This window comes from Alligator mississippiensis, chromosome 1, assembly GCF_030867095.1.
Source record: "Alligator mississippiensis isolate rAllMis1 chromosome 1, rAllMis1, whole genome shotgun sequence".
Classification (NCBI taxonomy): domain Eukaryota; kingdom Metazoa; phylum Chordata; order Crocodylia; family Alligatoridae; genus Alligator; species Alligator mississippiensis.
The window spans coordinates 92,638,459-92,661,239 of NC_081824.1; the positions used below are offsets into that span (position 1 = coordinate 92,638,459).

General features: G+C 42.2%; 1 protein-coding gene across 1 annotated transcript in view; it reads left to right on the forward strand.

Annotated features, from left to right (window-relative positions):
* Positions 1 to 22,781, forward strand: part of CRYBG1 (crystallin beta-gamma domain containing 1) — a 146,454-nt gene that overhangs the window by 875 nt on the left and 122,798 nt on the right. The gene's annotated exons all lie outside the window — the stretch shown is intronic.

Below are 22,781 nucleotides of genomic sequence, written 5' to 3' on the forward strand. Positions count from 1 at the left end.
GTGGAACTCTGCCTGGAGATGCGAGTGGACCAGAACAGGAAAACAGCCCCATGGTGTTGTGTGACATGGTCCTGTTTGATGTGTATAGAGAACATGGGCTATTGCCTACCAAGTAAAGCTATAAGCCCCTTTTAATATTGGGGGCTACAAAGTACACATTAAGTAATTACTGGGGGAAAATAACGAAGAAAACAGGAACAGGAGTGAAGGTAAAAGGTTCAAAGTGAGTGCACTAAGAGGGGGCACCAGGCAGAGCACACTGGACAGTGCCCACCAGCCCTTGAATGAGTCCAAAAAGCCAGTGCACACTACCCAGTGAAACTCTGTCTGGAGATGTGAGTGGAGAGGGGCAGGAAACGTTCTGTGATGTAGACCTTTTAATACGCCATTCTGTGACGTGGGCCCAAGCTCACCAAGTAGAGCTCTAAGCCTCCCTTGGTGATGGGGGCAGGGGGAGGGGGGAGGAGGCCTTAAGGGCATATCACTGATTGCTCGAGACAACTAAAAGACAAACAGGGATGGAAGTGAGGATCACAGGTTCAAAATAAGTGCACCAAGGGGGGAAACTGAGTAGAGCACAGTGAACAGTGCCCACTGGCCCTCAAATGAGTGTGAAGAGCCAGTGGACACTGCCCAGTGAAACTCTGCCTGGAGATGTGAATGCACAAGGGACAGGAAAGTAGACCCTTGGGCCTGTGTGATACAGGCCTTTTTGTCACTTTGGGATTCGTGGGCTAAAAGCTCACCACGGGAAACTATGAGCCCCCCTCAGAGACAGAGGTTACTGAGAAAGTGGCAACTGATTGCTTGGGGCAAATGATAAAAGAACAGGGACGGGAGTAATGGTCAAAGATTAATAACTAATGTGCCAAGGGGGGACACCAAGTAGAGCGCATGCAACAGCACCCACTGGCCCTCAAACAAATCCCAGGAGACAGTGGACACTGCCCAGTGATATTCTGCCCAGAGACAAGAATGGACAAGGGACAGGAAAGCATCCCCTCAGTCCTGTATGACACAGGGCATGGGGCAAGAAGGATTTAGGGTCGGACCCAGTAAATAGCAGTTCTTATGTTCTTAAAGCTAACCCTATCTTGTCCCCATCTGAAACCTAGTAATTCTCAAGCAGGGTTATGGCAGCACCCTGGGGTGCCTCATGAGGTGGCATGCAGTGGCAGTGCTCTTAGATGCACAGGTGTGATGCACAAGATAAACTTAGAGATTTTCAAGAGGAAACTGTAGTGTCAAAACCATTGTGCCCTGCTGTGGGCTTGCCAAGGTCTTCACAACAGAACAGCTCTGTAATTTTTCTTTAGCCAAAAACTGAATGGAAATGAAGGGCTGGCTATTTTTTGAGGGCTGTGTTGGGTTTAATGAGGACTGCCTCAATTCTGTACATGGGGTTCCTCTATCTAGGGGTGCCTCGAGCTAAAAAGGTTAAGAATCACTGCTGGAGCTGATCGTGTGTGATCATGAAACATACACAAATACTTAGGAGATCAGTGTGACTAAGGTGATTTAGGAATAGATGAGTTTTCCCCAGGAAATTATCTAAACACAATTTCAGTGACATTACTGGTGAAGGACTTTACTGGAACTGGTTACTGAACCCAAGACTGTTTGGCAGGGGGAGCAGAGCACTGATTGCACAGCATTTGCATTTACCTGGGCATCAGTTTTCCTTGGATCTGGGTTATAGCACTGAAATCAGGGATGTAAAAAGTTAAGCTCTTTTTCTTTGGAAATAAGTGGTTAGCTGCATGTTTGGTCAGCATGCCTTATGCATGCATCAGTGACAGTATTAACAGGTGTAAGTAGTAGTCATCCTATGCCTGGGGCAGAAGGAGAATTCCTGGAGTAAAACAAGTTCATAAAATACAGTTGAGGTATTTTTAGTAGCTGCCAGACTACTATAGTAGCTGACTTGGTCCACATTATCTTTTTCTCCACTAATGGGCTCAGCACAGAAAGACAGAAAGGAGGAAAGAAAGTCTTTCCCTGTATCTTCAGTGCCTAGCATAACATAGGGCAGATGGCAGTATTTTTGGTCAGTAAGTTGGAATGACCCAGCTCAGGTCCAAATCAGACCAGCACTAGGACCTGGCTGCTGCTGTAACTTCCCTGGCATTGGAAAAGCCTCCTGGCTCTGGTATGGATCTGGCCCGATCCAGCCTGTGGGCCATAGGTTGCTGACCCCTGGCTTTGAGTCTCAGGGTCCCTTTAACCATTGGCCTGGCTGATGTACTCTCAGGGTCCTATCAGCCTTGGCAATGCTTTGGAAGGGTAGTCATAGAGTACTTCTGTGAGTGCAGATAGATTAACTGAAATGTTTCCAAGTGTAACAGGGTTTGAAATTTTTTAAAATGGAGCATTTCAGCTGTAGACTGATGTACATCTCCAGACAATGGACTCCTACCTCCCAGCACCTGCAGTGTCCGCACCATCCCAAGTGCCTAGAGTGCTAGAGGCCACAGTGCCCAGAGTGCTGGAAGCTGTGGCACCAACAGCAACCAAGGTGTGAAGAACCAAAGATTGTAGAACGCAGGCAGCAGCTGGGGTGTGGGGAGACCACAGGCTGGCTATTGTGGCCAGCATGCAAGAAGCCTGGCACGAAGGGAAGTGCTGCGCTGTAGCGTGCCTGCAGGACCAACTACTATACACACATAAGATTAAACATTCCAAAATAAAATAAAAAAGCCTGCCATGCTTCCTTCCTCTTTCTAATGCTTCCTCTGTGATGAGATGTTTTCCCTAGGGGCCATTTACAGCCTACTAATGCAGCATGGAATGACCACTTTTGTATTCAATTAGTGGGTGCTTATGGCAAGGTTAGGGTGTGTGTACATTATTCAGTCCAGATAATACATTTCAGACCTAGATCTCATTGAACAGAAAGACCTCAGCATTTGGAAATGATGTGTGTTATTACTACCTGGCTCTGAAAGTACACAATGTAAACTGTTCCTCGTTTAGGTATATATGACGCAAATTGGAAAACGTGTATATGTTCACTGAGATGTTTTGGTACATATCATATAACATGTGTACATAAATCAGACTAGTCAGTCATACCCATTTAAATTTTTGACTGATGAAGTTTGAATTTGATATATAAATGTGTACAGAGAACAACCTTGTATCCTAACATTCAAGATTTATCTCATATACATTTGTCCAAATATGTATGTTCAAATAAATGTAGGATAAATACTATTAAAACTTCTTTTAGAAAGACTGAAATAGAAAATGATGATATATTTCCTATTTAACAGCCAAGCTCAATGTGATGTTTTTAATAAGGGCAGATACAATAATACGTATCTTCCCCTGGGGAAAAAAGGCACCTCAAGCATAGCTTTCAGTAACTATGGGGGAAGAAGGACTAATGACCCAACAATGTATTTCAGATACTTCAGGTACTTTGCCAATGTATTAACGTGGGTTATGTTCAGAAAATACATTCCTGAGTGCCAGCACTAAGTCCTAAGGAAGTAAGTAGCTGAGGGTAAAATGTAGAAGTATTATGAGTTGGTTCTCAGTTGTACACCTGACAGCATTAGGAATTTTGCTTGCATAAATATGGGACTTTGTTATAAGAAAATATGTACAAAATTCATTAATTGCTAGGCTTCAAAAATAATAAGTTTATAAATACTGCATAACATGCAGCTTTTTGTTTTCTGTCCCTGGAGCCAGTTCTTCTTCCAGTGTTATCAATGAAAGAAGGAATGGCCCCATAATATTGGTAGAGCTGCTAGTAAAAATAGTTTGTAAACAATAGCATCTATTAATAGAAATATATATGCTTATGTCAGCATTAGTGCATGAATGAAATTAGCCTCCTTAGGAGGATCAAAATACTTCTGTAAAACCTTGTTTTGCACCATCCTCATTTAAAAGAAAGAAGTGGAGCAGCAAATTGTTGTCACTTATTTTTCCTCAAAAGAATATGGCATGCCATATAGGACTCAGGATACACTGCTAATTCTAAATATATTTTGTTCAAGGGTCTGATTTTTGTTCAATTAATTTGATGGCTACAAAGTGCATGTCTCAACAAGCATACACGTGCAGTTTGTGGCTACTCAAAGCAGTTTAAGGCGCTGCAAAGTGCACACAGTGCACATGCACCTGTTTGCCACTCTGCTAATTTTCAGCACGGCAGAGTTTTTTTTTTGCTGGGAGATCCAGAGGTCAAAAAAACTGCATCTGAAAAAAGTGCATGGCATACATGCCAGCAGTCTGCACCACCAGAAGGGGAGCCTGGCTGGCCCAAAGCCATGCTCTGGCTCCTGGCCAGGCTCCAAGTGGCCAGCACAGGTGCTGGACCCAGCCTCCCCTACCCCACCTGTGTCACTTTGCCACATGCCAGAGTACGCGTGCAGGGGCGTGCCTGGGGACAAATAGTGGCACAAATATGTGTTGCTGCTGTTTGTCCCACAGGAAATGCATGCCCCTGCACATGCACACTTGTCAGGACACGCCTAAAAGGGGTGTAAAAAATAAGTAGGTGAAGAGTAGTTGTAGAACATTTTATGATTGTGTAGACTCACAAGAATGGACAGAGATTTGAGGGATTGGTGATTTTTAACTATTAATCATTTTTTTTCTGACTACAAGATTGCCCTGTGGAGTAGTTGACAAGTTGGGCAAAATGCTTTTTTATAAAGCCTTTGAACTTGAGGCTACAACTGCAGAACATCATGCCTCAATATGGTCTTCACCTTATTCTTTACATGTGAGCATGTAAGATTAAGTCAGAAAGGCCAGATGAAATATTTTATCTACCCTCTACACAACAAAAATTTGTTATCACTGAAAAAGAGACTGTAATTGCAAAAATGGATGTGTGACACTACTGTGTCAGGTATGCTGCAGGCTGAATAGATACCACCCTGACTGACTGACCTAGGTATGAAGAGTTACAATAGTCCATGTTTGAACTGGCAAACACATTGATCACAGTAGCTAGGGTCTTGTCCAAAAGGACAGGATATCTGTCAAACTAGAGCATAGACTACTTTAACTCCCATCATTTTGAGAAATACTGATAATTTTAATAAAAATCGAGGCTTATGCTATCTTAACAGCTGTAGGGCAGCAGCCTGGGTGACTCCTGATTATTTCTCCTCCCTTATCCATCTTAATTCCATCTTACCAAGTTGTTTGATCTAGTTAGCCTATATCTAGGTGCTAAATTTGTCCAGACAGAACTATCTATGTGAAAAAGATATCCCACAGTGGTTTGGCATGGAGACAAAGATACATTAATTAGGGTGTAGTAGTGGTATAAAAATGAGTGAAGAAAACTTGAAGTGTGTTTTTTTTATATGTAATGCAAATGCAAGAACAGTTAGACTATTGCAATAAACCTTACCCTTGACAAGAACAGCTCAAGAATATACAATTTGGTTTTTTTCTCAGCAAGCAGAATTTCTTCAAAGTCTTTGTCTACATCAGTGGCTCTCAACCTTTAACGACTTGGGGCACCCATTGTTAAACTCTGGGTACCCCTCCTAGGTAAACTCAGATCACCCCTCAATGAACTAAGAAAGCCCACAGCAAGTTTGAATGTTTTTGAGAGAATGGATTCCTGTTTGAAATTTCTGGGTTTATCTTGTGAATTGTGTTTGCACCTAACAGTGTTAATACTGCGTGGCACACCACAGCACCCTTGAAGGGATTTCAGGGCACCTCAAGGTGTTGTGGCGTCTTGGTTGACAATCACTGGTCTATACGATAAACTCGGTATCCCCAGTGCAGTCCTTCAGTCATGCTGTGTTGCTCTGAATGGGCTGTGCTCTGAACCAGAAACAGTGTAGACCAGAGTTGGGCAAAATATGGCCCAGGGGCTGGATCTGGCCCACCAATTAAGTCAGATTGTGTCTGGCCCATGGCTGCCCCTGCGGCGCTCTGCATGGGGCTGAGCCCCACCTGCTCCCACACAGGGCAGCCTATGCCACACTTCCACCTGCACCCACCTTGGCCAGGGCACATAACATCCTCACAGGGCTGTCTTCCATCCACTAGGCCACCTGCAGTGACTGCTCATTGCACTGGGTGGCCAAGTGGGTGGTAGACTGCTGAGAACTGGAGGTGGAGCCTGGTGCACTGGGGCAGGAGCCACCTGGCTGCAACTTCCTGTCCACCTGGATGGGCATGTGGTATCCTGTGCTACCTGCTGCCCAGAGCGGCACAGCAAGGGCAGGATGAGGAGTAGGAAAATCTGCTGGAGGTGGGGGGAGCCAACCAGTACCCAGGTGGCTGCAGTAGCAGTGGCAGCAGCCCTGCCAGAAAGCTGTGTGCACTGGCTGGGGCTAGGACCAGGGCCAGGGCAATGCTGTCAAAGTGCGCAAGGCAGGTGCATTCAGGAGCTTGGCATTGGTTGCCCCAGATGGGAGTGGGCAGTGCTTAGCCCCGTGTGGAGTGCCAAAGGGACAGTTGTGGGCTGGATGAGGGGCAGACTGTACCGCCTGGGTGAGCTTTGCTGACATGCCCCCTGCACCGTCCCCAGCTGGCTCCGAAGACCTAGCACTCAGGCAGCGCTCCCCATACCCCCCACACATACAGACCTCCACACACACAATGTACAAGATTAAGGCTTTATTTTGAGCTGTTATGCAATCGTCTACGAGGCGGGGAAGCTCGCATGTGGCAGCCACTGCCACCACACACAAGCCTGGTGAGCTTCCCTGCCCTCACCCCAGCCCAGTGAGCTTCCCCTGCCCCAGCCCTGCTCCTGGGAGGTGGCCGGCAGTGCTCTGTCCCTGCCTACCCTCATGCCATTCCTGCCTCCCCACTCAGCATCCAGCCGCCAGGGGTACTTAAACTAAAAAAGGTAGAAAACCCCTGCATTAAACAAAAAATAAAATATAGCTCCAGTTACCTGAGTTCTTTAATATGTGTGTAATTACAGACTTGTAAATTGTCCAGCTGAAATCAGTAGAACTACTCATGAACATTATTTACCAGGCAGGTCTAATGTCCAAAGATGCTACTAGTTATATACACTTTCCAAAACTGCCTGTGTGGATAAGAAAAAGGTAAATGCATTATGAGCTATCCAGAATCGGGCCATAAATATAAGCATGGTGCTTGAGGAATAACAGTATGTTATTTTGATTTTGCTTTAAGAAGGAAAGATAAAAAGATTCTGATAAACTGTCTTGAGATTACAAGAATCATATACTTCTAAACTTTCACTTAGGCTTTTGTCAAAAATACTGCAATATAATGTTAGTTTAGGAAGCAGGTTTGTTAGTTTAGGAGGTGGGTATGCTTTTTATATATGTGTTTCTAGAAAGATACTAAGATAAGACATGGCAAGCTAGAACAAGACTTGCTGCCTTGCATATAGTATGGCAATTCAATTAAGTGTAAATGTACCCTCCTGTAAGAGAGCAAGGAGAACTCCTGTGCTTTGATAACTTGCAGTAACCTTTTCAGAGGTAGGGAGTGACATGGACACAGTGTCCATATACGGAACACTCTATGCCGCATTTGTGCTACAGTATTGGGATCTGCAGCATGTCTTAAAACACCTTTGTGAAGGAGAGCATGCTACCCTGCAGTCATGTTTTTTCATTAAAAATTGCAATTTATGTATGCTATTTAAATTTTACTGTTAACAAATAGTGCTACTAGTAATTTCCGGTAATAACCTGATCAGGTGTCTTTGAAGTCAATGACAATTTTGCAGAGGGGAGTTAGCGCTGCTTCAATATTTACAGAACAATTACCGCATTTCTTCAGTGTATAAGTACCAAATTGCAGCTCACAAGTTGTTTCCCTTGAAAACAGGTATAGACAGTAAACTTGATCTTAATGTCAGAAAATAAAATACAGTAAATTAATTTATGCTATTCACAATCTTCCATCTCTCTTTTGTTTTGATGTTTACAGGTAGACATTGGTCTTTCTTTTTCTGGGTACCTGTTTGAGGCAGCGGGTTTTTTTTTGTGATGTCTTTTACTGGACAAACTGTATAGTTGGAAAATATGGTAGACAAGCTTTAGGACATAAAGCAATCATCCTTAGGTCTGGGAAAGAATCAGACACAGGCTAAACTAGATAGAAAAAACAAGGAGTCTTTGAATCTAAAAAGACTGAGAATCAGTGATCCAATCCTACTACTACCTGGCTTAAGGCAGTTGGTATGGTATCCAGAAGTTTAGAGTATTCATAAGTACAGCTAAAGTAATGGAAGCTGTCTTCTGAACCGACAGAAAAGTATATGGACAAATACACATTTGTAGGCTTCAAAAAGAGAGAGGGAACTGTTGTTATGCCTGTAACTCTCATATCTGCACAAACCTGTTATGATACATGTGAGCTAAATCACCCTAACTTCGTCCTTTAGATGAAATATGGTTAAAATTGAAGTGGTTTTGCTACATTTGTATCACACGGACAAGTGGGAAACAGTTCTAACTTTAACCCTGCTGTTTAAACTGGAACAGTTTTGGTACATTTGTGACACTCCCAGCTTGTACACACATAACTGTTAGAATATAACAGCAGCTGCCCGTCTGGAACAGCAGCCCCACCTTCCCTTTTGAACGGGCTCCAGGTACAGGGTTGTCGGTGCAGTTACAGTTCAACATCTAGTGCTGGATCCCCTGCAGCACTCCCAATCCACTTTTGAGCACACTACAAATGTATGCTTCTCCATCCCCACAGTGCTGGGATATTCTGAAAAATCAAACTGGGCACTCAAAATTAATTAACCCTTGACAATTTTGGCAGTAATCTCCTTGTCTCACTTCTCCAAAATAGGGACAAATAATACTATTTCACTTCACCTCATTTCAGGTATCATCACCCCAGGGTGGTTACAAAAATTAATTCATGTTCTTGTTTGTCAAGAACTATGATACTACAATGAAATGCAGGCTGTGCTCTGTGCATGGTGTGGATATTTGATGCAAGGGAAGCACACTGAATGCGCAGGAGCAAAAGAAATATTGGCCCCATTCAGTGAACACAGACCATCCAATGCATTGAAAGAAGCAGAAGACCATCCCCTCTACCAGTAGAGTAACTACAGGTGGGCAAAGGGGGCATGAACCCCTGGTGCTGTTTAAGTGGGGGTGACAGAATAGAGGTTGGGGGGGTGTCTCCTGTTCATCCCCCCTCCACTGGACACATATTCTGTACCTGCCCCTGTGGTAGCTCATGGAACAGCCATGGGTTAGCTCTGGCCAGAGCCTTACTTCCTAGGGAAGCAACTGCTGTGGGGGAAGGTGCTGGTACAACCAGAAGCCAGAGATTTAACCTTCTCTCCTTTTTTCATTTCCAATTCTGGCTTTCAGACTGCCAGTTGACATACATTTCAGCAGTGTTAACCTCTTCAGGAGCAGCTTGCCTTGGACACAAACTCTTATTAGTTATAACATCCCCCTCTGCTTCTTTTCAGCACACCTTGTACTTATTCTTTTCTTATTGAGCAACAGCTAACCTTCACTGTCCATTGAGACTGCTTGCCAACTAAAGAAATTCTGGTTTTTGAATTTGGTATTTCTCAATTTGTTTTCAGAATTTGGCATTTCATAGAATCATAGAATCATAGAAAGTTAGGATTGGAAGAGATCTCAGGAGGTCATCTAGGTCCTCAACTAGATTATCCTAGCCAAGGCTTTATCTAGCTGGGTCTTGAAAACCTCCAAGGGTGGAGCTTCCACAACCTCTCTGGGTAACCTTTTCCAGTATTTTACTCCCCTCCTAGTGAGAAAATTCTTCCTAATATCTAAACTTCCCTTGCTGCAACTTCAGACTTGCTTCTTGTTCTGTATTTGCACAAAAATATAAAGAATACTTTTTAAATTAAAATATATTGATAAACTAATGTATATTTATAGTTCTGCATATAAATTCTGTTATTTTGAAATTATAATTGGTTGCTTTTTTTGCTGCACTGATCTAGCAAGATCTATTGATAAACAGACTGAGAATCCTTTACTCTGAAGTGGTGACTAGGACTACCGTTGAATTCACTTCATATACACTCGCACACAATCCAAAAAAGGAGAAAACACAGAAGTGATATTACACACAAAAAAGAAACTGTTCAGGTTGCAAAGTTGAGCACTCAGGGATTAGGAAATAAAAGAATTAAGATTATAAATGCAACTTTCAGCCTCCTTGTGCATATGCATTATGATACAGTCTTTAATTGCATAACTGTGTACTGTGTTTTTCAACAGTATATGCATATCATTGAGTTTATCACGTTGATTTGGTCTGGGGAATTAATCATTTGCACTGTGTGATGTCTGCAATTTCTTTGTTACAGAAGCTGAAAAGTATGTATTAAATGAGGCACAGGATTGCAGAAGAAATGAGACTTCTGGTAAAGACCTGCAGTCTTCTATTCCTGCTTATGGCAGAGTGTCTATCCATGCTGGGCAAACTGCTTACACCATGCCACAAGTAGCATGGGCAGCCTCTGTAAGTGGCATGTGGCAGATTGGGGAGGGAGCAGAAAGAAGCAGAAAGCAAAGCCCCATATGTGGCAGGAGGAGGGGTTCAGATTGGCAATAAAGGAGGGGACAGTCCTTACCTTGTGGCACACCTCCCAAAGTGGTTGGTCCCTGCTGACTGACACCAAGCTTTTCACTGGCGTTCACTAATTATTCACTGTTCATTTCCTGGGTGCCTGACTCAAGAGAAGGGGCCTCTAAAACATCATATCCCAGTCATCTTAAACTGGGCATCCAAAACAAATGGGAATTTTATCTTAATCTCTTCATGTCATCTTCCCATCTGTAAAAATAGGGTTACCACCACCCATTCAGCTTACATAAGACTTGTGAAAATAAATTAATGTTTGTGAAGCACTATAATGATTAGCACCTAGAAAAGCCCATGAGGAAATTAATAATTATTTTCAAAGTAGGGTTTGAATAAAATGTGCAGAACAGGTATGGAGCAACACAGTGTGTGATGAGAAAACAAAATACTGAGTAGCTGCTCATTAAGTGAGCACTTTGCACTCTTCACTGAATAAGGAGGAATCCTACATGGAAAATAATACAGGATATTGTAATTGGAGACTATACCATACTTTACATGCAGAAGAGGGCTGGTTAAAGTTGAACAGAAGACTTCAATTTACACATTTCCTGACTTCTGTGTGCTTGACTGAAGCCTAAAAATGTTTTAAACAGTTTTTAGTGTGTAATTTCCTAGGGTTTAAACAAAATAGATTGATCCATTAAAACAGAAGATCCATTATTTGGTATACATTTTAGAAAACCCTATTGTTTTTCATATTTTGAATAACCCCCTCGATCTCAGAAGTAGAGGCCTTGTTCACCCTTCACCACTGCTTGTAGATAGATTCCAGCAAGCTGTTATGGATATTCTTTTTTCCTAATTTGCTTTGAATTAGCCATGCAACGGATTATTAGACCAACATAATTATTTGTTGTCTATCCCTGTTGACACAGTAACTACTGTGTAGTATCTTGTGTGACTTTCCAGTGCAGACGCAGTTTGAATAAGAAACTGGAATGCAAATGTAACGTGAACTGCTTGAAAATCAATATTGCATTTGAAGAGTGGAAGATCAAGACACTGGTGTGTTGGGTTTTTTGGTTTCAATTAATGTAATAGCTGCAGTGAGAATGGTAGAGTGGACTTGTTAAGATTTGTCAGCCTCTGCATTACTCTCAGTAAAAGTTCAATGTGCCTATCTACTAAGTCACAATCTTGGGATCAATGCATTTGTGGCTGGTTTCAGCAGCTTAATCCATGGGAGGCAACCTCCTCTGTCATCTGTACAAATGAGTGCAGGTAACAATACTTCATTTCTCCCTTCATCTGGCTTGCCCATTCCTATCACATGCTTTTCAGGACAGGAATATCTCCCATATGTAGTGTCTAGCTGTAGCAGAGCTCCAATTTTGATTGTATCATAATACAAAAGATGATTAATAATAATGATGTAGGTTGTTGTGACTTGACTTGTCACCCTCACAAGTTTTAAGCAAGCACATTTAATTTGCAAGTGTCAATAAAATGAACAAAGGTTTCCTACTGTTTTATAATCTAAAGGGGTGTGTATATTACCAGGAAAAAAGGACAGGTGATCTGGGCTCTCTCAAACTTCCAAATGCAAAATGCTTTTGAAAACAATGCAGTTGATAAATATACTGATGACAAGTCTGTTCATGTGCAATAAGACATGCAGTTTCTGCTGAACAGCCTGATACTATAAGTTTATGAATGCCACAGTTCCCATCTCCTTCAGCAGGGACTAGATCTGCTCAGCACCCTTCCATGAGACTCTTTAACACCTCCCATACTGAGTCCAAATATAATCATAGTTTATGAAAATGAAAGCTACCTCTGTGAAATCTAAGGTATAGAGAAAGCAATCCAGTCTTGTGCCTTGTGTTTTTTTTAATGGTTTTGCTTGTTGAAATAGCTTGGCCTTGGAGGATTTGTATTACTTTGTCTCACAGTTTGCTTTATCTTGGGGCATGTGTTTGCATCTTGGTGTATTTTCTGACAATTTTAATTAAGAACAACTAAATCCTCTTTCCCGGAAAGTTGTACTACACATCCTTGGTAGATGTGGCTTTCTTTAATAAGAGAAAGTCATTTTCATGCAGGTTCTTGAGAATTTTGTGCTCCAATACTACACCTGTATGGGAACTAGACAGGTTTTTTTGCAACTGCAATTTTTTTTGCAGTACTAAGGCACATTTTGTGATAATCAGTGGCGATGCTGAAACCAAGGCTGTGATATTTTGTACATATTGTGGCAACTTCAAATTCCCTGACAAAGCCCTTTGTACCTTATCTTCCTTAAATTCTTCTCCCTTGAATTTCCTGATTGAACAAATTCTAATAAATACGGTGATTGAACATTGCAATGCTTTTAATGTTATTACATTATCAACATGTTTAAATCAGGGGGTTGGGTGTTTTTGCTTGTTTCTTTTGATCTTGATTTTTCAGGAATTATCTATTCAAAACCTTAAATAACCTGTTTAGGCTCCTTCTTGTAGTCTAAAATATATCCATTTTTTTCTTTTGATGTATAGGTTCCCAAATCACTCCTCTCTGATAGCTGTACTTTTTCTTTTTCAGTTATGCTCTCAGGTACTATCAGCAGATATTTGTTCCATTTGTAATATTTTTCACTGCTTTTAATCACTAAAGATGTGATTTCTTTACTCAATGTAGGTTTTGCAAGCAACTATCTTCCCCAGCTCTAGCATTCTTTCAAGTGCAGTAAAAATATTGTGTATCTGTTTTGACTTGTCTAATCTCTCTTCCAAGATTAGAATTGTCAACCTTCCTTATGTATTATGTTTATAACTAAGTCTGTGTACATCTGCTAAACAGTCGTTCTAGTAATTTTCCACATTATAGCCATATCAGTCTTTATGAAAGTAGTTGTAAATATGAATCTTTCATCAGTATCCTTATTTTTTAGCATGGTCTTCACTATCCAGGTTCCACATTTTGATAATTCATTTGGTTCATAAGTTTTATCAAAATCTAGTATTTTTTGTTCTAGAGCAGGGTGTCAGGGGATGACCAGGACATGGGTGGTCAGCTTGATCCTAGGGGTCCATAACCCAGGGGATCAGGAGCATGCAAGATCAGGAGGCTGAGGTCTGTAAGGAACCAAGACATGAGAAGTTACCACGGTAAAGCCATGAGCCAGGGAGGCCAGGAGCAGGAAGCCTGGTTCTAGACTAGAGTCACTAGCTGGGGCAACGGTCACCAACCAGTGGATCTTGATCCACCAGTAGATCTCAGAGCCTCTTGCAGTCAATCCAAGGCTGGGGTGGGGAGCTGAGTGCCCATGTGCATGCATGCACGTGCCCCAGCCCAGCAAGTCAGTCTGTGGGGGAGGGAAGGGATGGGGGCTAGATTGTGGCCCCTGTAGTCAGGGACAGTGCTGCAGAGGCAGGAGCAGGGGTAAGTTGAGTGGGACCCCAGCTGAGGGGGACTTACCTGCTGGGGAGGTGCAACCCCAAATAATTTTTTCTCTCTCTGCCTCGATCTGCACCTCCCCCTTCCCTCCCCAACCCATCCCACCCCACAGCCTTAACAGCTGGATGTGGGGGAGGGGGACAGGGGGGAATGGGGTGGCAGAAGCGCGTGGTAGATCTTGGGTTACTTTTAAATGCAAGAGGTCATCTCCTGCTTAAAAAGGTTGGAGACCACTGACCTAAGGAGTGTGGAGCAGGCAGGCATAGCTGTAAGGGACTGGGGACCGGCAGGACCAAACTAACCACAAAACCAGAAGCAGCCTCAGAAGATAGGGGTCTGGACTGGAGCAAGTGGGGGGAGGGGGGTGATAGTAGCCAGCAAGTCTGAAGTAAAGAGGTCCAGGCTTGAGCCTGAAACAAGGAATCAGCATGTAGGGAACCAGGATCCAAAGGCTAGATAAAGAGATATCTATCCTATTGTGTAGCCCCTTGGGCACTAAAAGAGCTGCTGCTTATAAGCATGTAGTCACACCCATGCAGGCAACTGAAGCCAGCTGAAAGTAGGTAAGCTGCTGCCAGCCTGGCTAAATCAGGTAAGCAAGGAGAGCTGGGGCTTAATTAACTGGTCTCCTGCCCTGACTCATGAAGCTGGGATGCACTGTCCCTATAATCCTTGGAATTCCTTGACCTACATATATGGATTTAACTTGCCCCAATGACAATTGGAGTTATGGTTCTTTCAAGTGTTAGTACCTCTGGAAAGTTGTTAAAACAGTTTGTTATGGTCAGGTGCTTATTTCTTGCTGTAAAATAAATATCTACCCTGAATTATAAAAAAAACCAGAACAGTCACCTATCCTGGAAATCTTCAAGAGGAGACTGGGCAGTCACTTGACCCCAGTTGTCTTTTCCGGCCTAGTGCAGGGGGACTGGAGCTGATGATCTACAAGGTCGCTTCCAGCCCCTAACAATCTATGAATCAGGAAAAAAAAACCCTTTTGATAATATCACTGGCAAAAGTTTAAAGAAAATAATCATGAAATCATAGAAAATTAGGGTTAGAAGGGACCTCAGGTCATCTAGTCCAGCAGTTCTCAACTGAGGTCCATGGATCCTGGGGTGCTGCAAGAAGGTTCAGGGGATCTGCACTTTTGGAACGAGGAGGTGGGAGAGTAGCACACAGGAGCTGGCTGCTTCCAGGCAAGGGGCCCAGGCCAGATGCTCTTCATTCTGGGCTTCTGTTGGCTGAGCCAGGCATGGCATGAGCTGCAGGGGCAAGCAGCACACTGCATGGTGCTGTCAGTGCAGAAGACCGGTGAGCTTTTTGAGTGTGCCTTCTTATGTGGCATTGCCTGCTGTGGCACAGTGCTCTACTCCTGCCTGCAGGCCACCCACACCCTGCTGTTCTTGCAGCTCCCTGCAGGTAAGTCTATGGAAAGGACATAGGTGACATGTGGGGATGCCCACAAAAAATAGATCTTCTTCATTTGGCATCAAGGAGGGAAATAGTTTTGCTTATAAATAGGATGGTATAATGGACCTTATCAAACTGGCTTGGCCTGATGCCAGACATGCCCAGGGGCAGATCCAGGGAGGGTGCACTGGTGCACTTGCAACTCTTCCTGCCTTTGATTCATGGTTCACCCAAAATTTAAAACCAACTGCCTGACAGTGGCAGGAGCATTTCTATTGAGGCACTAGTAATAGAGTCAACTGACTTCATGGCTCATTATAATCTACCAGATTCCTTCTAAACTCTTCATTCTACAACTATTAATGACCCTCTCTCCTTTTAAATGGGCTTGATGTTCAGCTAATCAAACTAGTTTTCTTCTGCATTTCTGCTCTGTTAGCTGCTCTTGATAATGTATCACAGCTCTGCAGACTGTTTTAAACTCTAGCTAAAAACATTAACTCGGGTGTGGAAATAACTTTTAGTGACACATTGGATGCACAGTCCCGATGCTCCAGAAGGCTATTTTTTTATTTTATGAATCTGAAAAAGGAATGTCCATTTTCTAATGACTGCAAGGCTAATGAAGCAACATGTTTCGATGTTTTTTGCCTAGTTGGTTGTGAGGTTTTTTTACATAATATATGATATAGTAAATCCGTACACATTCCAGTACCTTTATTTGGTTTTCCTCTTATCTTAAACTGATTAATATAACCCTAAGCCACTATCTCGTTACTAAAGCTTCTAGTTCCTTTTTAACTTGATAAAAATATGGATTGTGTTTATGTGATGATTCACCAAACCATCTCCGCCCCCCTTTTCTAAATCTTAGGTCCACCCATGGCCATGGCAGCCAGATTTTCTCAAGCAGCATCTGAAGCATCACTTAAAAACATATCTGTTGTAGATACCTGGAAGCTCTAGTGACACATTCATTAAATAATATACAATTTCTGGAAGCTCCAAATCAGATGCTGTCTTTTCTTGAAACCCCAAGATCCCACCTCTGACTGGTCTAGCCACTTATTTGAGTTACCTACAGTGGAACTGTACATGTGAACAGTTGCAAAAGAGAAATTACTCCCTGTACACTACCTCAAGCTCTTCAAGCTGAGTTGTGTACATGCACAGTGTGTACATGTGCCTTCCACACTTTCTTCCTCGAAGTCTATCATCTCTGGGGCTCTACATCTGAAAGGAGGTTGAGGTGCAGTAGGCGCACACAGTCCTTTATGCCTTCAGTGTGAATCATGAAGAGCTGCAGGAAGCGTGTCTGCCATGCAGGTACTGCTGGCAAAAAAAGTTTCCAAGCTTGAGTGCATGAAATGTGCATATTTACAGTGGAATGGGAGCATGGACAATATATCTTGAAGAACTCCATATACTGTAAAATAGATAGTTTCTCTTTTCACTGTATAAGAACCATGTAGGATTGTAAGAATCTAGATGGGTTTAAATAGTGTAGAGTGAAAAGTTATGGGGCAACATGTTAGCACAAGGAAGTAAACACAAAGAGTGCATGTTAATACTAGTCAGTCAAAGAAAAAATCATACTTCTCCTATACTTTGTTGGGCCTCTATCTTATAGACACCTCTGAGGACAAACACTTGTGGTGAGATCCTGGCCTCATAGAAATCGATGACAAAAAGTCCCTAGGCTTTAGTGTAGTCATGATTTTAATCTTTGAATACTAATAGTTAACAGCGAGCCAGGCCTACGGAGTGTTGGCCCCATTTCTTCATTGCCTTACTTTTGTAAAATCTGGAGATGGGCTGTGATGGGTTCATCAAATGTAAAGTGTAATAAAACATACATGTAAGAAGAGACTGAGGAAAAAAAAACAACTTTATTCTGGAAGGAGAAAAGTTGTAGACATAAATTATTTCAAGGGCAGAAGGAAAACTGTCCAGCCTCTCCTTTTTAACCCTGTCCCATAATATTCATAGATTCATAGATTCATAGATGTTAGGGTCGGAAGGGACCTCAACAGATCATCGAGTCCGACCCCCTGCATAGGCAGGAAAGAGTGCTGGGTTTAGATGATCCCAGTTAGATGCTTATCTAACCTCCTCTTGAAGACCCCCAGGGTAGGGGAGAGCACCACCTCCCTTGGGAGCCCATTCCAGACCTTGGTCACTCTTAACTGTGAAGAAGTTCTTCCTAATGTCTAGTCTAAATCTGCTCTCTGCTAGCATATGGCTAGCTTATGGCCATTATTTCTTGCAACCCCCAGGGGCGCCTTGGTGAGTAAAGCCTCACCAATTCCCTTCTGTGCCCCCATGATGAACTTATAGGCAGCCACAAGGTCGCCTCTCAACCTTCTCTTGCGGAGGCTGAAGAGGTCCAGGTGCCCTAGTCTCTCCTCATAGGGCTTGGCCTGCAAGCCCTTAACCATACGAATATTGTTTTATATGACTTTAAAATTGAAATTGAATGTTAAATATAAGAACCAGCAGGCCACTACATTAAATTAAACGCTAATAAAGAAAAGATAAATTACATTGTCTGTAGACAGCTTGCAGAATTCAGTGCCTCGGATGGTCATGAAATCAAATGTAGTAACTAGGTTTAAAAAAGGGCTGGATGATTTGTTACTAATTGTAACATTTGTAGCAAGCAAGCAAACTGTAATAAGAAAAATCAAATCACATGCTTTCAGGTACAATGCAGTTGCCTGGGAGAGTCAGGGAAGCATTTTTTCCAAGTACTTAATCAAACAATTGTTTACAGATGGTATTATACTTATGACCTTCATCAGCAAAGTAAATTTCTCTCATTTTATGTTTTAAAATATATTTTATGAAATGCTGATGCATAGCTTTCTGTGCATACTGAATTTTTTTCTTTAGTTCTGATTTTTTTAGGAGTTTTGTTGTGTTTCGTTCATTCACAAGCCCTTATTCCCCTGCTTAACAAATGAAATCTTCTGTTCTTATTTTTTTAGGCCATGCTAATTTGTTAAAATAATTAATTACCCACACTGATATTCTTCCTAACCTAAGTCATTTAATTCTAGCTCCAGTGATATTAGTATTTTGAATTTTCAAAGACTGCTGGCAGCCACTCTGAGTAATAGAATGAGATCACCAACATGCTTAATGTTTTAAGAGATTACTAGTTATGGCATTATGTTTTGACCACTATTGAATCGTAAACTTGATGTAAAATATTATAGCAGTGGTGCTCAACCTCTCCTGCCCCATGGGCTGGATGGGTAAAATAGGCCTGGTCCATGAGCTGGGTCCCACAGGTAGGGTTGGATCCAGACTGAATTCATCCCAGGTTTGACACATAGGTGCAATTGAGCATGCTGGCCCAACCCTGCATGCCAGCCTGATCTAGCACATGGGACCATGTTATCCAATCTGTGGTGCTCCCCATAGGTCCAGAAATTTAGCAGCAGGGGAGTGGAAATTAACACTGCTACTGCTCCCCCACAGTGGGGAGACCCATGGGCTGGATGATATGGCTCTGCAGGCCAGATCTGGCCTAAGGGCTGGAGGTTGAGCACCATTGCATTGTAGTAAGAAATCATCATCATCATCATTGGCATCCCTTGCAGTTGAGGATAATTGTCTTATCTGTGGGTCCAAAGATGGCTGACAAGGCCTATCTGTTTCTGTGCTGGGTGGGTGGCTCTGGGTTCTTGATTCAGTTTGTGAGATATTGTTTCTGCCACACATTTTTCCATGTCCTGTTGTCCTTGTAAGGGTTCAAAGTACTGAGATCCTTGCAGTAGACTCCTTCTCCATTCAGGGCAGTCCTGGACAATGTGTCCCACAAGTTGATATTGAAGTTTCATTTTTTTTTCAAGTTGGCCTTCAGGACATCCTTGAAGCACTTTCTCTTCTCTCTTCTTGAGCATACACCTTGACTGAGCTGAGAGAATTACACCTGTTTCGAAGAGTCTGGAGTTAGACATGTGAATGATACGGCTGGCCCAGTGAAGTTGATGTTGGATGATCATTGCCTTAATGCTTGTTGTGTTTGCTTGTGAGAGTATAGGCTGTGGAATGGGGTGGGCTACCTGGACCATGGCCTGACCAACTTTTAACATGTTCATTTATATAACCCACAAATGTGCAATTGTCATTTCGGTTAAAACTGTATAGCTATTTTTTTAACTGCAAAGCTAGCTAAATTAACGTGCTAAAAGTTGGTCAGGCCATGGCCTGGGGGCCCACCCTGTTCCACAGCTAATGTGTGAGAGAACACTCATTTTGGTGTATCTGTTTACCCACTGGATTGGATAGCAATTGATTCCCTTAAGCATTCAGCCAGTTCACCAGCTACAACCTGGCTTTAATGGTCATCCCTACTATTACCCAGTGCTGAAACTTCCTATCACTTCCTACTGGTATCTCCTAGTGCTGCCTAGTTATTTAGTTAGGCAGCAGGTCTGCTGAAACTGCTGTTTCTGATGCTGATTATAAACGTTTCATTAGTACTTTTGTCTTTATTTTCTGTTCTTCCCCTGTTCATTGGATATATTCCCCTCTTCTAACTATTTTTAAATAACACCTATCACAATAGGACCCTGGAGGCTTTAGACACTATTCCTATGCAAAGAGTAATACATAGTTAATCTTCCATTTTATTTCTCACCACTTATCTGCCAGTCTTTAATTACTTGATTTTTGGGACCCAGTTTTTATACTAATTCCTTTTTTCTGGTTAGCTTTACAGGATCAGAAAAAGACAAGCAAAGACTTCAGAGCCAGGTATAGACATACAGGCACTTTTACATATCCTCCAGGGGTGTGGGGGGGAGGGGGAAGCTGCTCTTGGAGCAGCTCTAATTAAAGCACTACAGCATCTTGTGTATCAGCCTCCCTGTGCTTAAAAATGGTGGTGGGGTCCTTGAACTAAAGCTTATTTGACTTGCTCGCTCCCCTGTTGCCATTTTTAAGTGCAGGAATGCTGATACACGAGATGCAGGAGGCTGCTGGAGCGTGATAATTACCATGCTTCAGCAGCCTCAGTTAATCAAGTCTGCTCTGATGCACTGTAGTTACAGTGTGTTGGAGCAGTCTCCGCACTCATGTACAGGCACCCTACACTTTTACTGGTATAAATTATTGGAAACCAATCTATCTCCATAACAGAACAGAAGTTCAGCACACATAGACTGGTTTAAAAATGGTGGAACCTGGCCTAAGATTTTCCGTCCCCACCTCCCCCACACTGAAGGTCAAATGTATGTTCTGTTTGCTACAGGTCTAATTTATGGTGCTTACAGAAAATCACATAATTTAGATTGATTCCTCCTCAGGCTTTTTGAATGCCTATAACCAATAGGTTAGATCTTTACAGACAATCTTTGAACAAGTTCAGCTTTTAAGTCACATTCCCCTTGCCCCCAAAGTAATACATTTGTATTTTATTACAAAACCACTTTCAAAATTCTAAAAGTGTTGGTATGTATTGTTGAGGTCATTTGTAGTTTGCTTTTTTTCCTGATTTGAAGAACCTCCCTGTTCAGCTGCCACCCTCAGACATCTCTGATTTCAATAACTGTTTCATATTGCTCCTTGTGACTGGAACAGTCTCTTTCCTCTACTATACCAAATAACTCTAACGTCCTCTAAAATCCCTTGGAAAAAAATCATGCTTGTTTCAGCTAGTTTTTCACATCTAATTTTCATGCTTCCTCATATTGTTCTATATTTTTTAAATCTAGATGATCTATTATGATTTAATATTTAAAGTAGAGGCTATGTCTAGTACAATTGATCAGTCATTTTACACCTTCCCTTATCATTGCCTATAGCTGTTCAAAATGCAGGCCCTTTGAAAGGCAGGTCTTTTGCATCTGTGTACAGAGCAAGGCACAACAATGGCACTTTATGAAAAATACATCTTTTGGGAACAATGGTGTACTGGCAATCTCCTTTATTGAAAGCTTCATGTTCCTTTACTGGAGGCTGGCAAAGTCTTTATAAAAAAGGTACTTTTTCTGAACATCTGCGAAGGTTTCTGTAACAAGTCTACTTTTTGAGCCAGTTCTTGACTGCTTGCATTGTAAAACTGTAAAAAGAATGACTGAACAAATAGAATTAGGTTAAAAAGGCAGCGGGAGAGTGTCACAACCAAATTAAGTAGTGCCCATGTCACAAACAAATAAAACCATTCAAAACAGTTTTTTTCTACACTAGGTTAACTAAGGGTTAACAATAATGATAATAACCGCTTTTTTGCTGCGCATGTAAAAAAAAATGTATTGCTGCGCCACTAACAGAGATAAAACTTAGCCTTCTGTGCTGTACATAAATCATTATAATTGGTCAAAAAAACCAAAAAATAACCCTATGATAACACCCTAGCGAAGACCGCTAAATAATTGACAATTCTAATTAAATTTATGACGTGGCAAAAAGCAATTGGCTATTACACAAATAAAACCCGTCTTCACTTCCGTGAAGAAAGGGGAGACCTCCGCGCACACACCTAAAAAACCTCTAAACGTATGCGTGAGAATAACTGACAAATTGATCGCTTGTCAGTCTCCCCCGTCTCAACCTAATCAGACGTAAATCAACAACCTGCCGGCCTGACTTTTTTCTCCATTTATCTGCCCGACCGACAAACTCTTATACAGACTGACCTATGACCTACAAACCTTAAGCTATAACTAACCAAATATCTCTGACCTCTGCTATTCACCACCTTAACAGCGTGAATAAATAATCTTGCTTTACAACCAATCAGCGTCCGCCTAATTAATTCCACTCCAAGCGTCACAAATACCCGCCTGACGGCCTTCTAAGGCCCTGGACCCTTATCTGCCTGGGTGGGAGTCAGGGAGAGCTGCTGGCCAGCTGCCCTGGGTCCCGACAGAGAGTAGATGTAATCCTATATTCATCTGTTAGCTATGACTTCCATCTCGCCAACTGTATAATTTGCTTTTTGCTAACTTGTTGCATAGATGTAACTATGTTGTTTTATTTTCACTTTATTTTAAGAAATGACTCATGCTACATTTAACAAATAGAGATTATTTGGCTTTTCACCTTTTCTTTTTAATTAAGTATTGACATTTGTAAAAATATAAAGGAATCAAAGTAGTATAGGTGAAAATGTAAAGCCCATTCAATCCATAAATTTCATAGATATCATAGATTTCATAGATTATGAGGGCTGGAAGGGACCTTGTAAGATCATTGGATCCAGCCCCCTGCCCAAGGGGCAGGAAGTCAGCTGGGGTCAGATCAGTTTAAGAATAGTCAACTGCTGAATTGTTCCAGGATGCCCCACTGTGTATTTTTACGCATGTCCTGGGTGGCTCTGAGCGCCACTCTAATTACAGTGCCCGCAGCATCTTGTGTATCAGCATCCCCCTGTTTCAAAATGGTGGTGGGGGTGCTTTAACCAAAGC